At 38.5% G+C, this 25023-nt stretch overlaps 1 protein-coding gene across 14 annotated transcripts in view; it reads right to left on the bottom strand.

The window, feature by feature from the left end:
• LOC100117667 (sodium-independent sulfate anion transporter) overlaps positions 1 to 25023 on the bottom strand; it is a 38607-nt gene that overhangs the window by 5533 nt on the left and 8051 nt on the right. For 4 of the 14 annotated variants that reach the window (XM_016986351.3, XM_031932677.2, XM_032600613.1 and 1 more), the window contains exons 1-2: positions 3416 to 3960; positions 3014 to 3076 (exon numbers count right to left, since the gene is read on the bottom strand). The exons of 3 other annotated variants lie outside the window; for them this stretch is intronic. The gene's annotated coding sequence lies outside the window, so the exon portion shown is untranslated. Of the gene's footprint in view, positions 1 to 3013; positions 3077 to 3355; positions 3961 to 25023 lie in introns of those variants that run through there. 7 more of the 14 variants (XM_001601784.6, XM_032600612.1, XM_032600615.1 and 4 more) reach the window with 4 other exon arrangements.

The raw sequence follows: 25023 nt of genomic DNA, 5'->3' as shown, positions 1-25023 counted from the left end.
ATAATATAATTAATAAAAATTGGCAAGGAACAAAGTCCGGTCGATAAATAATAGCCCAAATTAACAAAATCAACAGCCTTAAAATAACATACATTGAAAATCCTTATTTCGTGAATTGTGCGGCTGAAAAATTTCGCAGCCAACAAAGCCGGCATTCTGCGGGAATTTCATTCCGACAGAATGCTGTCATGGCGAGCAGCACTAGCACAATATCCTCCATGGTATACTTTGGCACACTTTGGCACATTTTGACACACATGGGTTTTTCGGAAATTGAGGACTTAGAAAATTTTTGCACGAAATCTGGAAAACTTGTATTCCCGACGGATTCCTCTGTTGAGGCATGTTTTTTCAACATTTACAGCGGACAGCAGCTTTAAGGTAATTACGGGCAATTGTTAATTAATATTGTAAAAGTACTAAGTATCTAAAGCTCCTTGAAGTACATGAGTTTAAATTTTTGTATTAACTGTAACGAGTACTTGTGGCTCAGTGGTAGACCTTCGATAACGTCTAGTGAAAGCGGCAAATCTACAGCGCATCAGTATCAACCGCATTACATGCAATAGAACATCCCCCCTGCGACGCGTCACGATCCGAACACCTCACGATGTCCGACCACCGAAAAATCGGTATGTCCACGGAGGAATCGCCCAATCTTTCTCCAAATGACATGCGACGCCCGCTCAAAGTCACCCAACCTAACGCTAGCCGCAGACGCGGTCCATTAACTAGCAAAATCGAAAAGGATTTCAAGTTTCTGATGCGCGAATCTGGACGCCAATAAGTACATTCAGCGAAGTCAAACCTCGTAATACGCGCCCCATCAGACAAAGACAATTCAAACGCCATGGATGCTACACTTCCATCATCAGAAGACGAAAATGAATCAGCAAAGAGCCATCGAAACAAAGAACAGGTTTAAAATCCTAACGGCCGCTCAGTCGAATCAAGATGGCGACCCACAGAGTGAGACCCCAACGAACTCAACAGCAACCGCGCCCTCTGCAGTCAACTCTCAGAACAGCCAGTCAAACGGTAGCAGACCAAAGTCGCGAATGTCGCCTATTTACTGCTGCTTTAACTCTGCAAAGGTCCTCATAGATCTGATAGAAACCGCAAGCATCACAAACTTCCACGTCAAAAACACTGGCAATCAAGAATACGTCATTAACTCCCATAGCCTAGAAGACCACGAAGCCATAAAAAAACTGCTCCAAGAAAAGGATATACCCTTCTACACTTACGCTCCACAGGCTATAAAGAGAAAAACTCTAGTGCTCAAGGGCCTAAACAACGAATACACTCCTGACGATGTTAAAACTGAACTGACAAACCTCCGGCTAGAAGAGGTCACCATAGAAAAAAATGAAAAAATCGATGCCAGAGCTCCCAATAAATTCCATCTCCTAGTGCATTGCTCTCCTGATAGCATAATCCAGCGCTTAACTCAAGTCAAAAAGGTCGCTCATCAGATTATCAGATGGGAACCCATCAGGAAAACTAAAGTCTTCCAGTGCTTTAAGTGTCAGAGAGTGGGTCATGCTAGCGCCAACTGTAACCTTGGGTACCGATGCGTGAAATACCGCAACAACCATAAAGAGGGAGAATGCCAACGCAAGAAAGACGACAACAACGCCAATCCGGACACCAAGCCTGAATGTGTCAATTGCAACGGCCAACACGCGGCAAACTATAGAGGCTGCCCATATTTAAAATACGCTCAACTCATATTCAAAGAATCAAAAGAAACTCATAAGCCAACCTTCCGCAACGCACCGCAGCACAGCAGACTCAACGAGACAGCGCCACCATCACTCCCTGCCTTATCGACCGCCGCCAAACAGGACACTCGACCAGACCATCGGACCTACACGTCGAACTTCCCGCCAGCACCATGAAGCACAGCGCTTCCCACACCGCAGCCAATGTCGGAAATGAAATCTATGTTGACAGGTTTTAAAAACGAAATCGCAGAACTACTAACAAAGCAAAATTTAGCAATAGATAGCTTTACAACCAATATAAAAAAACAAGTAGATGAAAACTCAGCCAAAATTGACCATATTTTAAAATCTTTAATTTTAAAATGGGATTAATTGATAAACAACTCAAAATAATCTCAGTAAATGTTAATTCTATCATTTCGAATTCAAAACGATATAGTTTACTACAATTTCTAAACAAACACGATCCAGACATAGTCTAATTACTCTGCGAAACAAAATTAAATGCTAATCATAAAGTCTCTTTTTCAGATTATAACATTATCAGAACGGATAGACCTGATTCCATCCAAGGAGGAGGCACTGGTATTTTGATAAGAAAACATATTGATTTTAAGGTAGTCCACTTCACCAACACACCTCACCACAACAATCTAGAATCGACTGCCATCAAAATTCAATGCACAGATAACACTCAACTTATGATCATCAGCGTTTACGCGGCAGGACACAACCAACACGGCTTTATCGACGAGCTAAATAACCTTTTCCATATGGCCATTTACAAAATGTGCCATATTGTGCCAAAGTGCCCCGCCCTGGTAATAAAGTGTGCCATGCTGTGCCATACCGTGCCAAACTGTGCTATACTGTACCATACTTTGTCAAAAACTAGGGTACGATTTGTAAAGATATTCGTGCTTTTCTTTTTTTCTTAACTTGTCTGACTAATGACATTTCACATATAAGCATTTTAGATATTAGCAATGATTTCTTGCTTGCAAAAGTATGTGTACCACCTTAGAAATGGTTAAAAATATCTCGTAAGTAACATTTTACATCCTTTCATTCAATAAAATAATGCTTAAGGATGTTCGAAAAAGCAATTGATCAATTCTCCTAAGTCTTGATTAAAATTGTAAGCTTGTTTTTACAGGAGAATGTTGTTAAATAAATATTAAACTTTTGCAATGCATTTTTATGAAGATAATAAAAAAGATAAAAATAAAAAGATTTCAATAAACCTATTATTAATTTTTATATTAAAAAAATAAGTGCAATGATACCCATACAAGCTGTCAAAAATTTGTTTGCATCGATAGTGAATTATTTTCCATTGGTCGTAGTATCTGAAAATTGGAACTTTTAATTAAATCCAATTGATTAGTAGAAAAAATTTTAATGGATAATGTCAATAGTAATAAATTTTGTAAGATATTATTGTAGTTTTTGCGCCAAAATATAAAGGTTTAAAAAATATTTTCATGTCAAAAAATTTAAAAAACGAGAAAAATGTTATAGTATATCTGACCATTTTATCAACTTTAAAAACCACGACTAAATTGATCGATGTGATAAACATTATTATTACTGAATTATTATTATATGATATATTACTGATAACATACAGCATTCTTCAAAATTATGGTTATCCTTTACATAAAATATTGCTTTATAAGGTAGCTTACCGCACAAAAAACACTGATTTAGACGTTTCATTTGATACTGAGTGTGAAAAATACTGCGATGTATTGCGAACTCGTGGCTCGTGGAAGAGTGTCCGTCAAAATACTACTACTACTCCTACTATACACTGTGTTTTTCCTTTCAGTTACTTTTACGTAAGAAAGAACGATAATCATTTTTAATTTGAACGCGTAACTAAAGCTATTTTGATAGTGTTACGTACCTTTGACTGAGTTTTTAAAGAGTTGTATATGTTTCATATAAATGCTTTGAACTTACTTTAAAAAAGTCTCTAAACAGTTAGCGTTCCTAACTTTAATTTGTTTAGTAATTCGTATAACTAAAAATAGTAAACATCGGTATTTGGACCAAGTTACAAGTACGAATTTTTTACGAGAACTAAATGCAGAATATTTACAAAAATTCAAAGAGTGTGAATGCTTTTTCAGAATATGAATCAAATGAAAACAGATAAATGTGGAAATTCGTAATATGAGTTTGTTCATGCTAAATTCTGATTTAAATTGTACGTTCTTCCGATCGTAAAACTCGGTTTTATAATCGATTAGAATCATAAAATCGTGTAAGAAGTAGCTACCGAGGTATCTGCTTTGTGCATGTCATGCATTTACATTTTTTCTCTTTTTACAACTAAACGTGTATACTCAACTTCACTCGCGTATTAACGTTAGGAAACATGTAAAAGAAAAATGAAAATAAATAACTTCTTTAGAATAAGTTTAAAATGCATAAATAATAATGTTTATATTTACTTGATAATTATTGTTAAATAATAAAATCCTTTAAATTACACAGGTATGATATGAAAATCATGAAACTATCTTTTATAATGTGTGTGTATGTATATATAAATATATATATACACACACACAGACACACACACATACACACAGAAACATGAGACATTCTACGAGAAGTCGGACACTTCGCGGTCGAAAAATCAAACTCTTGCAATTTTGAGGTCACACTGATCAGACCAAGTTTTTTACATGCGCTTGGACATACAATATGTAAAAAACATGGGTGCCACCTCCAAACCTTATGCCAACAAAAATTACGGGCCAATTACTAATTACCAAAAAATAGCCTTTATTGCGCCCCGGGTAATTAATTACCTGGTTGAGTAATTGTTATTTTTCCAGCATTGATGGGCAGCACGAGATCTTGAATTTAAAATAAAAATCGTTGAAAACAACGGTCTCGATCAAAAGTTGTAAGCAATTTAAAATAGGGTAAAAATTGTCGAAGATGGGAAAAAAATGCCTGAAAAGCCAGAATTTTCACTGTTTTCTTCGATTTCCGTTTATTTTTAATGATTTATAGCTCTCAAGTAACGAATTTTTGACTAAAAACACATTGAGTGTTTTTGTTGTAAAATTTTCTCAGTTTTTTAATAAAAAATCATATATATATATATGGGACGTTTCACGTCAACCGGACCATCAGTGCACCCAAAATTTGGGTTAACCTAACAAGACGTTTAAGGTCTCCTGTGCGTTGTCAATAATATGCCCTATCATGAGTTGTACATGCTTTTTGGTGGGATATTTCACAAATTAGAACATTTTTACTATTGTTTTTGTTGAATGTGCTATGAAAACGTGCGTTTCAGGCTCCATATTTTATGCGCCACATTGGATTTTTGAAAAGGCCAGAATTTTTTCAAAAGCCCTTGACCATTTGACGATCATTTTGAGACCTCAAACGTCTTGTTAGGTTAACCCAAATTTTCGGTGCACTGATGGTCCGGTTATATATATATATATGTGTGTGTGCCTGTATGTTATACCTGTCTCATAAGCCATTTAAACCTTAATATTGGTAAATGACGTGTAGCCTTTATAAGGTCATGCGCGGCCTATGCCCAGTCACTAGCCGATGCGCAACTTAAGCGCCAGCGTACCTGAAGCGCCTAGTATCTGCTTGTAAGCAACTTACGCCTTGAGCAGGGAAAAACTTGAAAAAAATTCTACAATCAAGGGGCGTAGTAGCGCCCCCGATGGCAAGTATAAGTACTAAAGTACTATACGCGCTGTCAGGCGCACCACAACCTTATATTCTTTGAAATGGAGTTTCCTAACCTCTACAAAATATTCAAAAATTATATCTTATTAAAATACGTTGTTTTATCAGGCGAATCAATGTTACTTTCAAAGATATTAAAAGTACTTCTATTTTAAAAAATTTTCGTAAAAAATGAACGATCCGTTATCATCCTACAGCTGACCAAAATTAGGTGCTTCTTTTCAATTTTTTTTCTTCTCCCAACCCGTTTTTCTCGAAAATTCCGTGGCGCAAAAAATCAAATCGAATTTGAAATAAAATGTATATATAATAAAAAGACGCATTCGGTGCATAGTATTTATTAAAATGAGTCCAGCTTTGCTACTCAGGGGTTTTCGGGGTCGCTGAACACAAATAACGCGAAGGCATCAGCCAACAAGGTACCTGGTTCCCAGGGTGGACAGTATGAACGTCATCTTCAAGAGTTTCAGGGGAATTTGTAACATTATAAGTCGAATCCGTTACTTGGGGGTTTCGGGGGTCACTTATTACTCCGTAGTTTATGAGGTATGTGTAGATACTGGTTGTAGGTCTTGCTGTGGAGATAGATTCTAGCGTGTACATCCATCCATTTTACAGATCTCATTTGACGCTTGCTTTTGAACTAAAACTAATACGCACTATTTTAACAACAGTTTGATGATTCTCTCTTAAGTTAGTGAGTTATAATGTAATATATCTAAGTAGGTAAGCTATGGGGGTACGGGCACAGGCGGGCACGGGCGCAGGCGGGTATGGGCACAGGGGGGTACGAGCCCAGAGCGGTACGAGCCCATGCCGTTACGAGCCCACCCCAGCTCGATACTGGCACAGTAATCCAAGAGGTTATGTCCGCAAACCGTTTGACACGAGGCTGTCAGATCCCCGGCGTAGCGCGCCATCTATTAGTGAGAGCCCCCAAGCAGATCCCCGACGCTGACGTCGCGTACGTCACCTATCGGTGAGAGCCCCAACCATCGCTCTCACCCGTGAGGTTCAGCCATCTAACATAACCTCTCCGTGCGTACATGTTTAAACAAGTTCAAATAAGTTTAAGTAAATCTTTTATCATCAATACATCCTCAGTCCAATTCATCAATACCCAATTCTGGTATTATTGATTTCTGTCCAAGTACCCAAGTCTTTAGTGCGCATGCGCTTTCTGCTGCACACACAGATTTCTCGCACAAACTATGGTTGTAGCATGTATAACTCTTCTTTCGCATATTTTTCAAAGACGGACATCCCATTTTACCAAGGTCAAAGACACGAGGTACTATCTTCTCCAACCATCTCTTTTTCTCTGGACCTTTGATAAGAATTGTGCGAGCTCCTCGTAGAAGATTGCGAAGGTTATGCTCTAGATCCTCGTAAGGAATCTCACCATCATTCCAGCATATTCCTAGATAGTTGTGCTCCAACCATCGATTCTCGCATTTTCTCCATCTAGGTAGGATGCTCCAAGAGTACGGCGGTTGAAATAGCAATACTGATGGAGAAACATCTTCTTCGACAGCGATAATAGCCACTTCCTTGAAGATGAACTCGTTGCAGGTGTTCTTGAAGCCTTGGATGTCTACTACGTACTCCATGACGAAATGATTTCTAAAACGTAGCGCGTTCCCCTTTATACCACTCTCGAGAGCAGCGCCGAACGAATCAGAGCCACCGCTCCCCCTTCACTCACCTCCCAACCAATCAGAGCCACCACTTCCCCCTCCACGAACCAATGAGTTTTCCTGCCATCCTAATACTTTGTGGTGGGGAACTCCTACTTAAGTAAGCGTTGATGCTTTGAAAAATAATTATTATTCATCGTCTCATGGTGTGAACACCAGTGAAAAGTATTATTAAAAAAGTGGTCAACGACGCTGCTGGACTACGAAAGTGTAGTGAAAAAGTGCAACATTGACTTGCTGAAGGACGCCGAATCGCTGAAAGTGATAGACTTAGTGAAAACAGTGATTGATGAATCCAGTCAAGATGGATCAAACAAACTATTTCGTGAACACTATGAAAATGCTATGTGGATGTGTAAAGTACACTCGTGACGGGGTCGCGTACGCTAGTTACTTGCAAAGATGGCTTAACTTAACCTCTGGAGCTATTGCTAAAGTGAGTGAAATGATAGAGTCGCCAACCTTAGAAATTGATAAGAAAAAGACTTGTCATACTTCATGTGGTCAACTTCACAGCATTCGACGATTCCTCAACGATTGTGTGCAGAAAATTGGTGGTGGACTTGAAGAAGTTAGACCTAGTGTAACATGGAACGATACCAAGTCAGCGTTCAAGAATAACCTCAAAACCAGTGTCATTACTAACGTGAAACATCTAGACATAACCTCATTCATGGAAGACGCGTGTACTCTATTTGTGTTGAAAATTGAAGAGGCACTTTACTCGTGCATAAGTCCTTGAAAGTTGACACTGTTTTTGCTGCAGAGTACTTGATTGTTAAAGACAATGAAGAAATCGTGGAAGTGAAATACTTCAATACAAAGTGTGCTTCGATCTACGCGATTAGTGACTTAAAAGATTGGTTTACAGCTAACGTCAAGCAGCCGATTGAACGTGACATAGAAGAGTTCCAGGAACGAGACTCTGGATGGACTTTAAGAAGCATTCTCAACTTAACGGTGAATATGAAAAAATTTAGTCCCATGAAAGCTGCTTCCTACATTGAGTTGCCAAAGTCTATACAAAGAAAACAAGCTTGTGTCAACGTACAAAATCAAGATAACGAATGCTTTAAATGGGCTATTCTCTCAGCTTTACATCCTGCTACAAAAAATGCGCAGCGAGTTTGAAAGTATCAAGCTTATACGAATGAGTTGAACTTCAAAGACATTGAATTCTCAGTGTCTGTGAAGCAAATATCCAAGTTCGAGAAGCAGAACGACGTATCTGTGAATCTATTCATTCTCAAGAAGAAGTCGATGGATATCAGCTTATCGAGGAAGATGAGCCTTCTGCCAAGAGAGCGAGATTAAATTAGGTTAGTTATAATGTTTATAAATAACAAGTCATGAAATTAATCAAAAACTTTTTGTTTCAGAGTGTACTACGCAGACTCTCTGACAACCAATCAGGTATGTGAGCCGCCGTCACCGCTGGTAGTGGTGAGGAGCCATATACTTAAGAAAGCCTGACGCTCTCGAAATCATTCTCGATCAACGAGCTAAAGAGCAAAGATCTCAAAGATGGACGCTATCAACAAGATTGCCAGCGGAGGATTCCTTCGCACGAAGAAGATGTCTGAGCTACAGGCCGGACAGAAGCACATGGTGACATCCCTACGTCCAGTCAAGACCAGATATGGATTGAGAATTGTGGCTACTCTAGACGATGATTGTCAGGTATTCCTCCCGTCTCGTGTATCAGCTGCATTGGAGAAGGACAAAGAGACCTTTGAGAGTATGTCTAGTCAAGCCAAGGAGATGAAGCTGTTCCTGATCTCAAAAGGCGAAAATAACATTGAATTTTGTATTGTCTAAACCATTGTAAATTATTGTTTGAATAAATAAAGGAAGTTAATGGAGAGATAGTTTACTATGGTTGTATCTCACAGGTGAGAGCGAAGGAGGGGCTCTCACCACTTCCAAAAAAAAAAATTAAATTTCTGTCTTATCAATCCAACTATTATGCGAACTATCAAACCCTAACCATTTAACGTATACTTGTTTTCCACGCTTCTTCAAGACTTTCTCTACAAGATAAACATCTGAATACTTCGCCTTCAAGAGCTCTTGTTTGTAGAATCCGCCTGTGATTGAATTATCTTGATAGTCTTTAAGATGATACGTAACTGGATTCGTTGCAACAACTCGAATAATAGTGAAAATCTCAGTTGACCAGTTAGGTGTATAGCCTTTCTCGAAAACATGCTTCACTTTGTTCAAACGTACCTTATCACCAATCGTAAACTTAGGCTTCTTCATCGATCTAGGCTCATGTGTAAATTTTTTGAGAATCTGAGATTGAGTAGACACCTCATTAGGCTTCATTCCAATAGTTCGATGCTTGGTATCGTTGTACTTTGCAATCAAATCAGGTAGAATATTCAACCATTTATAGTTACCTTGCAAACTAAATTGAATCCACATCTTAGTCTTGAGTGTGCGATTGAAACGTTCACATATCGAAGCTTTTAAATTACTATACGTTGAGTACAGCTTGATATTATATAGCTTCATGAGATTTTGGTAGTTGGTATTGTAAAACTCTTTGCCTCTATCAGTATGTAGATTTTTAGGTACTCGACCTTGACGAAGTATTGACTTCATTGCTGTTGCAACTTCTTCTCCGGTCTTTTTCTTTACAGGAACAGTCCATGCGAACTTGGAAAATACATCAATGACTGTTAACATATATCTGAAACTACTATGTTCTTTAGCATAAGGTTGCATCTCCACTAAATCAGCTTGCCAAGTTTCATCTAATCCTCGAACATCAAAACTGCGACGAGGATAATTTCGTCGAGCTGGTTTGTGAAGTTCTTCAACTACTACTTTTTTATGTTGTATTTTAATCGAATAAAGTTGATCCAATAAAGTACAACGCTGAACGATATCAGGACTATGATACATTCAATTACGGTCATCTTTGTCTTGATTTCTTAAGCTCCAGGCTATATAAAGAAGTAGAGAAATGATTATCGCTACATTATCATTTTAACTATCATGAGTGATACATTGACATTGAGTCTTTCAGACACATCTTCTGCACTTGACGCTCAATTCTTCCCACCGATTGAACTCTCAACGCATAAGGACTACGTTCTTGGATTGGTTGAACTTTTAACCTTTAATTCGATTCCGAATATTGACATAGATAACAACAAGTTTTACGTTGATAATGAAGTAATCTCCCTACCTATTGGAAGTTACGAGATCGAAGACATAGACACTTATCTTCGAGAAGCATTGGCTACAAGAGACATACTTATCAGTCTCAAACCAAACAACAACACTCTTCGTAGTGTAATAGAGTGCAGTTATACAATTGATTTTCGTCCAAAAGATTCAATAGGCCAATTGCTAGGCTTCACACAACGACTTCTTTCATCAAACGTCTCTCATAGCTCTGATCTACCTGTATCCATACTCAAGGTCAACGCTCTACGAATTGAGTGCAACATTACTACTGGTGCCTACATAAACGGAAAAAAAGTGCATACTATACACGAATTCTTCCCAGTAGTACCACCAGGCTACAAGATTATCGAAGTTTTGAAAACGGAAATTTAGTTAACTTTCGTGGAGAAGTAATAACAATCAGATTACATTTAAAGCAAGCGTGACAAAAAATGTCGAAGAACCATCAGTCGTCCAAAACATTCAGTTTCTAAAAAGCATAGGCTTAAGAGAATACAATCGTAAAACGATTTATTCAAAACAGCATATATTGTAGATGTACTTCGTATCTACAATCATTCGTAGATGTACCTTTGTTAAATCAACGAAGCCAATTTACTCGAGAACACGCATAGGTTGAAAATATTTTCACGGAGAGGTTAGGTTAGATGGATTAACCTCACGGATGGGAGCGATGGTTGGGGCTCCCATCACCTATAAATACGAGAAAACTCTTACATCATGCTCATTTGTACATCATGGGTTCACCACCTAGTAGTGCAGGTTATAAGCCTCTTCATAATTCAAAAAATGAGAAAAAAGGCGCTGCTCTCGAGAGTGGTATAAAGGGGAACGCGCTACGTTTTAGAAATCATTTCGTCATGGAGTACGTAGTAGACATCCAAGGCTTCAAGAACACCTGCAACGAGTTCATCTTCAAGGAAGTGGCTATTATCGCTGTCGAAGAAGATGTTTCTCCATCAGTATTGCTATTTCAACCGCCGTACTCTTGGAGCATCCTACCTAGATGGAGAAAATGCGAGAATCGATGGTTGGAGCACAACTATCTAGGAATATCCTGGAATGATGGTGAGATTCCTTACGAGGATCTAGAGCATATCCTTCGCAATCTTCTACGAGGAGCTCGCACAATTCTTATCAAAGGTCCAGAGAAAAAGAGATGGTTGGAGAAGATAGTACCTCGTGTCTTTGACCTTGGTAAAATGGGATGTCCGTCTTTGAAAAATATGCGAAAGAAGAGTTATACATGCTACAACCATAGTTTGTGCGAGAAATCTGTGTGTGCAGCAGAAAGCGCATGCGCACTAAAGACTTGGGTACTTGGACAGAAATCAATAATACCAGAATTGGGTATTGATGAATTGGACTGAGGATGTATTGATGATAAAAGATTTACTTAAACTTATTTGAACTTGTTTAAACATGTACGCACGGAGAGGTTATGTTAGATGGCTGAACCTCACGGGTGAGAGCGATGGTTGGGGCATTCACCGATAGGTGACGTACGCGACGTCAGCGGCGGGGATCTGGTTGGGAGCTCTCGCTTGTAAGTCAAACGCTTGGGTGAGCGGACATAACCTCTTGGGTTACTGTGCAAGTATCGAGCTGGGGTGGGCTCGTACCGCTCTGAGCTCGTACCCCCCTGTGCCCGTACTCGCCTGCGCCCGTGCCCGCCTGTGCCCGTACCCCCATAGCTTACCTACTTATCTATCAAGAGGATAGTTTTTATTATAATTATTACCCATAAAAATTCGTAAAATCTTTAAAATAAAACCTTTCTCAAAAAGTAAAAGGTAGGCAAGTATAAACTGGTTTTTATTTACTATTAATTTTTTATTTGATGATGATATAATTCATTAAAATAATTATTTATATAAGTGACAAAATATGGTAAAGAAATATATGATATCAAATAGTTAATTGGCAACTACGTATTTGGAATAAATGTATCAAATTATTCTTTAATACGATTTATAATTTCATTGTTTTTCTAACGTTATTGTTAATTTACTGGCGGTATTCTACACTACTATGAGCATACTTGATAAACCCGTCGGTTCATAGTTCCTAATGTGAATTGTTTGGATTGATAAAAATGAATACCATTGTCAAATAAACTTATTACATCTTTAAAATTTAGTGAAACACAACATCAATAATAAAACAGATATTGAAAAATGAAAAATTATTCTTTTTATCTCATCATAAAGGCGACGGGTTTATCAAGTATCTTCATAGTAGTGTAGAATACCGCCAGTATATTAACAATGACGTTAGGAAAACAATGGAATTATAAATCGTATTAAAGAAGAATTTGATAAATTTATTCCAAATACGTAATTGTCATTTAACTATTTGATATAATATATTTTTTTACCATAGTTCGTCACTTATATAATTAATTATTTGAATGAATTATATCATCATCAACTAAAACATTAATGGTAAATAAAAACCAGTTTATACTTGCCTACCTTTTACTTTTTGAGAAAGGTTTTATTTTAATTTCTATACTTGTAAAATTTTAAAAATCAGACACGATAAGGCAACTAAAATACACAGTATAAAGAAATCGTTGCTAAAATGGTGAAGGACTTTAAAAAATTGGGATGTTAAATGAATTTAAAATTGCATTTCCTGCATTCCCATCTAGATAAATTTCCAGAAAATCTTGGAGATTTAGCGAAGAGCAGGGTGAACGCTTTCACCAAGACATAAAGGTGATGGAAATTCGATATCAGGGTAGGTGGGATGAAAATATGATGGCAGACTTTTGTTGGATGCTTAAGAGAGATACGCAAAGATAAGATAAAAAACGTAAAAGGAAACCTTTGCACAGATCATTTGAAGAAAAGAGAACTCGTTACGGCACCAAAAACGCTAATGCCGATGGTAACATTTTTTTATTCAATAGAAACGTTGAATCTTATAAAATTAATAGATATATATCCATTCAGAAATTGCTTGTCATGTATGGTCAGTGAAATGACAATCATGGATGGTGGTTTACCCCGCTTTAACGTCTCTTTTGAAATTGAGCAGATATGTACAGAATGTACAAAAGCGTACAAATATATAGAATTTTTTCGCCTAAATAGTTCTTTCTCAATTAGACCTTGGAATGACCTTGATCCTGACCTGATAAAGTCAAACTGACCGCGGATTTGGATTCAGCGACCCCTAAAACCTAAATGTATGGTACTTTATTATGTTTAAGTAGCTTTTTCTCAATTTGACCTTGAAATGACCTCGATCCTGACCTGATAGAGTAAAACTGACCGCGGATTTGGATTCAGCGACCCCTAAAACTTATATGTATGGTACTTTATTATGTTTAAGTAGCTTTTTCTCAATTTGACCTTGAAATGACCTTGATCCTGACCTGATAGAGTCAAACTGACTGACTGACTGACTGAGCAGGCCAAAATACTATAGGATATAAGTGGTTGTGTGACTGTATATTGTTTGATTTAGAAATAAGTACTCGAAACTCCAACAGTTGAATGTTTGATATAAAAGTATATTTTAAGAACCTTTGAAATACTTAACAACACTTCAGCCACCACGGCTTGAAAAATACGAAATTTAAAACTTAGAAGTTACTTGGGAGCAGCCACCTTGGCTGAACTCCTCGACCAGACTTCTCTTTCAGACTGAACTTTTCTCCGCACGCTTTTCTTTTCTTCGCCCCCGCGTCGCTCCTTTTCCCTTTTCAAACCGATCTTTCCCATAGGCCCAAAAGAGATCTTATTATTAATGGACTCAGTTCGATTATTAGTATCATTCAAAAAGTTATAAAAAACCATAAAACACCGAACCCACTAATATCTAATACCATGCCAATTGTCATCAAAATAAGTTATAACTTCAGTTTTTTTAGTTTGTAATAATTCTTCATAGTATTCGAGATAAACTTTTTCATCAGAAGCATATATCATTTTCTGCAAAATAGATAAGATATTTTCTCTTTCAATTTTACTGATTTCCATATTTTCACATATCATTTTGTCTTTAAAAATTTCAGCAGTTTGATATGCGCAAATTAACATTAAAACATGGAAAACTTCTTCACACACTTTTCGAATTGATCTAGCCTTATCAGTCATGCATGACTTCATTTTTCCAATAACACTTTTATGTTTCTTTTTAAAAACTTCAAAAAGGCATTTGAGATTGTTTTTTGATTCGGTTTTCTAAACGCCAACAGCAACGATTTCCGTTGCTCCATTGCCATCAACAACATTAATAAGAATAACGAGAAAATTCAAATTAATTAAACTGTAAGTGATGTCTGTCATGATGAATCCTGGCCACCGCGTCGGCGGCGGGGCGATAGGTTTATAGCCCTGCGTAGGACCCAAACCCTCGGCGCGCAATAACAGAGAAAGCAATAACTGTGCGGCCGGAAATTCGAAGTACATCATTTTTAACACTCCCACTTATTTTTAATTTCCAATTACATTTAGTTTTTCTCTCAAATACACAAATTGTTGTTTCGGGAGAGGTTTCGTAAAAATATCGGCCAGTTGCTCTTTACATGGCACGTACTTAATTTCTTCACCGCGATTAGCTACAGCGCGAGTAAAATGATAATTAACGTCGATATGCTTCGAGCGTTGATGATCGTTAGTATTGCTCGCGATATTTATATTGCGCGATTGTCGACAAATATTGTAATCATTTTACATTTAACATCCAGTTCATTAAGTATACGGCGTAACCAGACAGCTTCTTTTGCACCGTGAAATAACGCAATATACTCTGATTCGGCTGTTGACGCAGCAACAACCTTTTGCAATTTGCTAGACCACGAAATTGGTGCACCGTTCAAGGTAAAAGCAAAACCGCTTCTGGACTTTCGCGTATCTATACACCCGGCAACATCCGCATCTGTAAATCCGATCGCGTCAGTCGAACTCCCACTGTTTCCGTAAATTATTCCATAATCACGCGTGCCATTTAAGTAGCGCATTATTTTCTTTACCGCTTGCCAATGGCTTTAATCGTAGCAGCTTAAGAATTGGCTTGCATAGTTTACGGCATACTCTATACCAGGACGACTTACTCGCGCGGCGAAAAGTAATGAGCCTATTGCTTCTCGATACGGTATTTTCATATTAGGTGCGTTCGTTTGCTTTTTTAAAGATAAGGCTGGCTCTGCGGATACACCCAAGACATTCGCATCATGCATATTAAAATTTTCCAAAATCTTTTTAATATATCCGAGCTGGCTGATCTTTAGCAATCGCTTCTCGCGGTTGTGCTTAATTTCGAAACCTAGAAATTCTTCGGCATGGTCTACAGTATTCTAATACACTCTCTATTGCATTCATACTCTCACTCATAATCAAACCATCATCTACATACACAGCCAAATATACTTTATATTTTTGCACTTCACCACTAAACACGCACTTGTCACTGGCGATGTTCACGAGGTTAAACTCCTTTAGAAACCTCGTGAATTTCTCGTTCCAGCATCTCGGTGACTGCTTCAATCCATATAGACTGCGGTGTAGCTTCAAGACTGCGTTCGGTTGATTCTCGTCTGTGTATCCCGGTGGCTGATCCAGATAAACTTCTTCTTGAAGTTCTCCGTACAAAAACGCCGTTTTGACATCGAACTTCATAATCTCATAATTTTCTTTAACTTCTATTGCTAGTAGGATTCTGATTGACTCGTAGCGTACAACCGGTGCGAAAGTTTCGAAGAAATCTATTCCAGATCGTTGTCGAAATCCTTTGACCACTAGTCTGGCTTTATATCTTTTCAGATTCCCTGCAGCATCTCGTTTCATTGCAAAAATCCATCTGCATTCGATTGCTTGTTTGCCTTTAGGTAAATCACATAAAGTCCACGTGTGATTTTCTGTGAGGGCTTGCACTTCCTCATCCATGGCATTTTTCCAATTTTTGGCGTTATCATTCACTACAGCCTCATGATAACTCATCGGTACGGCATCAACTAAATATGCAATAGAAATGTCGTATCGATCAGGTGATCGCAATCGGTTTCTGTCGCGTAATTGTCGACCAGCGTGAGCGTTTACACCATTTTGTACCTGTTCAACATTTTCAGCAGCGGGTGCAGGTTCATATTGGTTAGCCTCTTCTCATTGATCCTCAATCTGCTCTTCCAGCTGTAGCTCCTGCTGCTCGATCGGAGCCTCTCGCTCATCTCTTTCTTCCGGATCAAATTCAATTGCGAACGTTGTAGGTTCGGCACTGGTATTAGTGCTCGGCATGGCGTTTTCATTAAACGTTACATCACTGCTCATCTGAATTTTTTGCGATGCACTGTTCCACAGTCTGTAGTTGGTCGACTCGCCGTCATAACCGACGAGGATTACTGGCTTGCTTTTCGGGTCGAACTTGTGCCGCTTTTCCTTTGGCACGTTCAGGTAAGCTTGAGCTCCGACAATTTTTAAGTGCTTTATGGTGGGCTTCCGTCTAAACCATTTCTCGAACGGAGTGGTCGTGTCTCCTGGCTTGATGGTTCGATTCAGAATGTAACACGCGGTGTTTACTGCTTCAGACCATAATTTTTTATCGACCTTCTTAGCATGAAGCATCGAGCGCGCACTTTCTACAAGGGTGCGAATTTCGCGTTCGGCACGTCCGTTCTGTTCATGAATGTACGGCGACGACAATTCATGGATAATCCCTCGCTCCTTTAAGAACGTTTGGAACTGACTGCAGGTATACTCCGTCCCGTTGTCCGAGCGCAGGACCTTTATTTGTGTCCCTATCTGGGTACGCACGAACGCTTCAAACTCCTTGAATCTGTTTATGACTTCAGATTTGTGGGCTATAAAATATACTTTCCTGAATCCCGTGCTCTCATCTTTCAGGACCAGAAAAAATCGTGTGCCGCTCGGCGTTCTTATGTTTACAGGCCCGCAAACATCTGTGTGGATTTTTTCTCCAGGGCCGTAATTGCTCTCTAATCCGACGCTCGGGTGAGGCTTTCGGGACTGCTTGCCCAGAACGCATCCTTCACAGAAAAAATCTTCACCCGCGACTCCGTCGATTCCGAGCTGTTCGCACGTGTGCTTCACAACGCGCACATTTACGTGACCCATCCGCTCGTGCCAGAGCTTAATTTTATTGCTGTCTCCAGCTTGAGCCGCATTGCAATCCGCAAGCACTTTAACTTTGAACAGCATTTTGAACAGCGGTCCATGTGGGACCCCTCGCAGGGCTAGCTTGCCGTTCTTTTCTCGAATCTCGCATCTATCTTCGAAGGAGTGGAAAGAGTAGCCTCTCTTTTTTACGGATCCAATCGATAAAAGGTTACATTTCAATTCAAGGACGTAGAGTACATCATGTACTTCACGTTCATATGTAATTCCCTCAATCGTCTCTTGGATCGTGATTATACCGATGCCGCTCGCTCTGATGATTCGATCATCAGCTACTCTCACCATGTGGCCATTCGTATTCGGCTGCATAGATGTGAAGTAGTCCTTGCAGAAACTCATGTGCATTCCGGCGCCAGTATCAGCAATCCATAAATCCGTATTCGTATCACTCGTGCACTTGTATGTTTCAACAATATCGCATATTAACACCGATGATTTCACTGCGTTTTTAGACGATTCATTGTCGGCTGCTTTCTTCGGACATTCGCGCGCCCAGTGACCTTTCTCTTTGCAGATTCCACATCGCGTTCGCTTCTTTAATTCCTCGATGTCCTTTTTCGAGTTCTTCTTGCGTGTGCCTTTTATTGAAGATTTTTGCACGTGAAGCGCAAGCGTCGACACTTCATCTTCAGAAAGGCGCTTGTCTTCTCTGATTAACCGAGAAATCAGATTTTCAGTTTTTCGTTCGGCCTCGGGAGTGCACTCCCACGCGACGCGAAAATATGAAAACTTTGCAGGCAAACTGCTCAGTAATTTATTCAGCACACACGTATCAGACGGTTTGTCACTCGCGTCATTTAGCTTCTGAATAATGCACTGAAACTGTTCCAATTGCCTGGCTACTGGTTCTTGTTCGTTGATTCTAAACGAATAGAACATCTCCCAGGCGTCTTGCTTCGCATCTATACTTGAGTCACCGTATAGAGTCTGGATTTTCGTCCACATTTCTACAGGCGTGGAGCAACTCATCATGTTGTAGTGTAGAGCTTTTTCGACTGAATCAAGCAACAGCATGAATGCTTGATTCGAGCGTTTTTCCCATTCTTTTACTTCTGCTGTCTTATCCGCAGCGGACTTCTTTTCTGAGCCGTCCACGAAACCGTACAGCTGTTTTGCTCTTAGCGCTATCACTGTTCCGAATTTCCATATAGTGAAATTCTTGCCATCAAGCTTAGTGATATCTAAAATCTATGTCAGACATCGAGAATGATCAGAGAAGTCACTTGCACTAAACACAAAACTCAAACACTGAAGTTCACCTGGCCAGCGTGGCTTGTTATAATTTATTATATCTCGCAGTGGAAGCGTTCTGGGCCCATAACCTATCGAATTTATATACTTAAGCTTTAAGCAAAATAAATGCAATTCGGTTTAGCAGAAAAATAAGGATAGAATATTTATTAATTATAACTCAAGTGAATACAATTAGGGAAACTAGAGCCGACAACCAAGTAAGCGCAGTTACTCTTGCAAGGGCTGTCGCTCGACTGACTGTCCAGCGCATGTCGCAGAAGCTGTCAGATATTCCGAAATGTGGTAAGGATTATCCCTACCCCAGGCCCTTCGAACTTTGACAGCGTCGTCGTCGGGTTGGCCACCGCGTCGGCGGCGGGGCGATAGGTTTATAGCCCTGCGTAGGACCCAAACCCTCGGCGCGCAATAAAAGAGAAAGCAATAAATGTGCGGCCGGAAATTTGAAGTACATCATTTTTAACAGCTGAGAAAAACATAATTTCCTACTTATTTCTGCATCTGACAATTTTTATTGAGACTGAGAAGTCTGACTTTGACTTTCCTTCTCCCATTCTTTGTAACGTTTCCTGGAATCGGCAGTGAAATCCCTCAAACCGTCGTCCAAATCACTATCGTCAGACATGATGTGCGTGCACTGATAGAAGTTAAACTGCACCTACAATTCAGGACGAATAAACACGTTCACCACCGCCCTCAAGGGGAAATCGGCGGGATTTGTCGTCGACGGAACAAAAGTATACTGGCCTTGACGAGTTGTTGCCGCGAACGCTCGCCTCTGGAAAACCCATGCAAACTCGTCTCTGCGAGCTGTCGCCACAACTAATCAGCTTGATACTCATACAAAACAAATGCACGCTATTACCTCGGCTTTATCATCTGCACTTATGACTTTGTAGAAAAAAAGCAGACTCATCTCCGCGTGCTCTTGCTGTAATCTGACGCGTGCTTTCCGGTCTTTCACTTGCGCTTACTTTTATCTTATCAAAGCAGTTTCATTAATATACCGTCAAATTATAGACATCAACCCATTAGCGCTTGAACGGACACTTTTCGACACCAAAGTTCAGAGATTCACGGTACAATGAATTTGCTCGAAAAAAAAATGTTTGAACCACTGTATCCCATGTTTTAAAGGTCGCTCTTTCGAATAGTGATGATTAGAAATCCCTAAAATAATGAGTTTTTTTATGTGAAAATTGCTAATTAAAAAAAACACTTTTTTTTTAATTTTGTTAAGAAATTTTTTTTTGCTTATGCATTTTTCTACATACTTAATACCGATTTAAAACGCGTCCATGGACCCTAAACTAAAATTATTGGCTTAAGATTAATAAACAAATTTTTATTTATACAAAATAGCGTTCAAAACAATAAATTTTACTTTTAATCTTCAGTAATTTATTTCCCAATTTATATGGACTTCCTAAGAAAAATTTCCTAAGAATAAAAACATCCTAAAATTGATCAAAGAACACCCTCAAATTTTTTCAGAACTTTAAAGAAAATTTTTAAATTTCCAGAAAAAGTACTTCACACTCTATCGAAAAATATAACACTTCAGCAATTTTATTCTCAATAACTATGGACCTGCAGAAAAATTTTGTAAGAACGAAAAAGACTTGATATCAGTCAAAGACTGCCCTTAAAATTTTTTAGAATGTTTAAAAAATTTTTAAAAAATTTCAGTTTTCCATTTTCCGAAAATCAAAAATTTTCTTATACGATTCTGAAAAATTTTAAGGGTATTCTTGAATCAATTTTAGGACGTTTTTATTCTTAGGACATTTTTTCTGAAGTCCATATAAATTGAGAAAAAAATTGTTGAAGATTAGAAGTAAAATTTACTAAAAAAAATTAACTTTTAAAAAAGTAAAAGGTTAGGCAAGTTTGATATACCCCGCAACGAATTAATAGATAAAAAAGAACTGAGATCAATCAACCAAAGTCAAGTTTATTATATTTAATCATAATGAAGCAACAACATTTTTTTGGTCAATAAAGGGCTTACTTAACTTAAAGTTAAGTTAAATAATGATCAATTAGGAACAACTCTCAAGATACTTACTACGTAACTTGCCATGATCGTTTCATTTTGTTTATTGGTAAACAACTAAAATTTTCTCTTCATGTATTAGAACAGCACCATAAGTAAATAAGTAAATAAGTTTTACCATAAGTAAAACACCATAAGTACAATGGAACGAGCAGTTACGTAGTAATTATCTTGAGTTGTTCCTGGCTTCATTACGATTAAATATAATAAACTTGACTTTGGTTGATTGATCTCAGTTCTTTTTTATCTATTATTTCGTTGCGGGATATATCAAACTCGCTTAACCTTTTACTTTATAAAAAGTTAATGTTTTTAGAGATTTCAGTCCTTTTTAGTAATTTTTTTAAGTAATTCATATTTCTCCTAAAAATTAAATATAAACATCTTCAGCACCGTTCGACCATGGCTTTTTGTAACATTTTTATCATATTTATTCTATAGATTCTTTCAATTTTCAGATCTTCGTACTTTTCTTCAATCGCTAGTTTGAGCTTGGCTATAGTATACACCGGGCCGAGAACGTGTACTTGTCCTATTTTGTTTACTTTGAATTTTTGGATATAAGGCACCCAGCCTTCGGGATGGCTAGAAGGTTTAACGATTAAGTATTTAGCTTTTTCTAATAAATCAAATGTCAATTTCATCTTCTTCAGGCCTATTTTTCTCACATTATCAAAATCGATTTTGGTTTTTAGAAGAATTTTTCCTAGTTTCAGCGGGTCAATATTGCCGATACTTGGCTTTTCGGCGCTTGCAGATTCGATGTGTACAATAAACGTGTGAAGGAGTTGTAGTGTGAAGGAGTTGTATCTATTGGATAGGAATTATAGAAGTCTATTGTTGTTGAGGGAATTGGAGGTGTGATTTTCATGGGTGTCCATGAATCTGCCTGTTTGACTTGCAGCGGGTTTGACGTATTTAATTCGGACTGAGTAAGCGGTGGAAATTATCTGTGAATTGGTATTAATCTCTATTCTGGCTTCCGAGTGGTTCCGGTTTTTGACTTATACGAGCTTAGAATGTTAGAAAGTTAAGGTTGCAAAAATTGCGAAAAGCGAAACAAAATCAAGTATTTAAATCCAAATATCAACACAAATACCTGGAATAATTCCTTTACCTTTTTTTCTAGGGTTTAAGGAGGCGTCAGTGAGCGACTTTGATCCTTGCTGTTGATCTGGCGAACGTAGACGAACGAGGTGGGGCCGTTCAGTTTCAAAGGTTCTTGATTGGAGCGCTATCAGATCGGTCTTGACGGTTCAGCAGTCGGCATCGGGGTCCAGTATATTTCTTTTCACATTGAGATGGTCTTCATCCTCTCCCGTTGTTCGGTCATATGGCTTGCGGCCATTGAGGGCGCGAAAATTTGAATAATCGAGGAAATAAAGCAATGAACTAACGATTTTTTTGAGCTATAAGATGGATCATAATATTGTTATTTGCGTTCGATTCGTGAGAGCATCCACAAACTTTGTAAACTAAATTGATCAATTTTTTTTAATGGCATTTGGAACTCAAAAGTTCATTGCCTCATCTACGCAAGCCTTCCACGCTGCCCTGTCTTGTGTCAATCCCACCCAAGATGCACCTCTCCGATAGACACCCACCCGTCCTATTTCTACTAGATCCACTTTTACGTTGTCCTCCCATCTGCGTCTAGGTCTACCTAGAGGTCGCGTTACCATCGACCTGCCCTTCATGACACGTGCTGCCGTACAGTCGTCTCCTATTCTCGCTACGTGCCCTGCTCATCTCAATCTGCGTGATTTTATTATTCTGTTAATATTTGGTGATGCGTACAGATTGTGTAACTCATCATTGTGTAGTCTCCTCCATTCCCCGGTTTCCTCATCTTTCTTCGGCCTGTATATTCTTATTTTAACGTTTTTAGACAACAGCCTTGACTTAAGTAAATTACTCACGGCGTAGAAGCAAGCATTACCCGAATGGAGTCTCTTGTTTATTCCCAACTCTGAGATCTCACTCCCCTCTGCAGATGCCTAGTTTATCCACGATCATGTACTTTGTTTTTCAACTCAGCAGCTTTTATGAGGATTTCCGCGTTTCTTGCTACCGTTTCCCTACAATCCCCCAGTATATCCAAATCATCTGCGTAGCCTAGTATCTGCGTTGTTCCATTAAGCGTTGCGCCCAGCTGGCTAACCTGCATTTTTCTAACGACATACTATAACGTTAATTTGAACAGCACCGTAGAGAGCCCATCCCCTTGTTTTAAACCATCGCGTATCGTGAAGGGTTCTGATACATTACCGCCTACTCGGACCTTTCCCGTGCTTCCGTTCAGATATATTTGAATCAATCTCACGAGTTTTTTTGGTACACCAAGAAGTACTAGAATTTGATAAATTTTGCTTCGTTTAATAGAATCGTACGCTTTTTTAAAATCTATATATAGTTGGTGTATGGTTTCGCAAATTTCCCACTTTTTCTCTAACAACTGTCTTATGGTAAACATTTGACCGCTCGTCGATCTGTTGCGCCGAAATCCGCACTGATAATCTCCTACTATATCTTCCGCGAATGGAGTGAGTTTAGCTTGTATTACGTTTGACAGAACTTTGTAACACGTTGCTAAAAGTGAGATACCCCTATAGTTGTTGCAGTCTGTCTTATCCCCCTTGGTGATAGGCACCCACCCGTCCAATCTGGACGACAACGCTCAAGACCCGCTTAGAGTAGCGGCATTGCAACAGACTAAATTGATCAATTACTTTAAAAAATGTATGCATAGTTCAGAAGCTATATAAATAATTACATTGGAAATTACGGCTCAAGATTTTAATATTTAAAATTTTACTCATGAATCTAAACTATTGTATCAACTGAGAATTGCAGTAAAAAATATTTTATTTTGTAAAATAATATATGTACCTGCACGCATATATCTAAAAAATATGAAAAACAATTACTTTACATCAATTTTACTTAACTTCAAATGTTTGTTTTTGGCACTTCTGTTCCTTTGTGAAGAAACTTCTACTCACCAATATTTTACTTTTTAGAAAGGGTTTTTGTAGGAGTAACAAATAATAATCACCATCATTATATTACAAAGTTAAAAGTTTATACGTTAATATCTAAGTGAATAAGGTTTGAATAATGTCTCAAAATCATATAATACAAATTTTATTCTGCCAGATATTGACAAATAATCCTCAAACTTTGGTAAATAAGAGATGATTGCATTACGGAGTACAACTATATCATGGTTTATCATAATTTTCTCTTTACTAAAGTTTTAACAGTGCGCGTTGAACGCTATAACCTACAAGACATTTAGACTTCCTGACATAGATGTATGCACATTATATGAGCCAATCACAAAAGTCTTATTTTAGTTTCAATACATCTGGTCGTGACTTTTTTATATAGGGATTATTTATTATAAGAATAGTATATTGTGTACTAAGAGCGTAAAGTGTGGAGTTTGCAGTACGAGTGAAGGCAAGTTAGCCTGAACCTAAGGCGAGGGCGTTTACGAGCCACAGACGAGTACTGCAACCACACGAGGCCAACAAGCCCGCTTAGCCCTTGGTGCACACCATATTTTTTGTAACGCATGTAGTGATTTTCGCGTTTTAGAAGATTTGCCAATGAATTGCGTAGCGGGCGCAAAAGTACTTTTGCGCCCGCCGGACGGAAAACGACTACTTTTGTCCCTAATTTTAGGTAAAAAAAAACGCGAAAATCGTCCATGTGTTACAAAATAGTACATTACGATAGTTACACCGTGTCGTATATAGGCCGTTTATGTCACGAGTATCGTATATTATTTCATAGCTCAAGTGACATAAATTCACCATTCTTTAAGATTAATGAATAAATGAATCATTAAATGAATAAAATCCACGATCAGATCCACATTCATGTCTGCTGGACCGCGTATGATGAAAGCGCTTAGAACCGCGCCAACAACTCTCGCGCCATCTATGAACACGTTGTGTAACCCTCTTTTTTCCCTTACACCGTGTCAGAGTATACCTATATCTATATGATACGTCGGTACCAACTTGGTACGTTGGTTTTGGCCATCGATGCCATGTTGAAATGGTTCTAGGCACAGGCCTGGTGCTAACGCGTACTGGCCTCCTCTGGCTCGAGTTTGCAGGACAAACATCCTCATAGAGCTAAAACATATATTTTAACCCCTGGTCAAATTGCCAGCTTATTGTCAGCTTCAAATACTGTAGCTCACGATATAA

Source organism: Nasonia vitripennis, chromosome 5 (assembly GCF_009193385.2).
Source record: "Nasonia vitripennis strain AsymCx chromosome 5, Nvit_psr_1.1, whole genome shotgun sequence".
NCBI classification, from domain to species: domain Eukaryota; kingdom Metazoa; phylum Arthropoda; class Insecta; order Hymenoptera; family Pteromalidae; genus Nasonia; species Nasonia vitripennis.
This window is presented reverse-complemented; position numbering and strand designations above follow the sequence as displayed.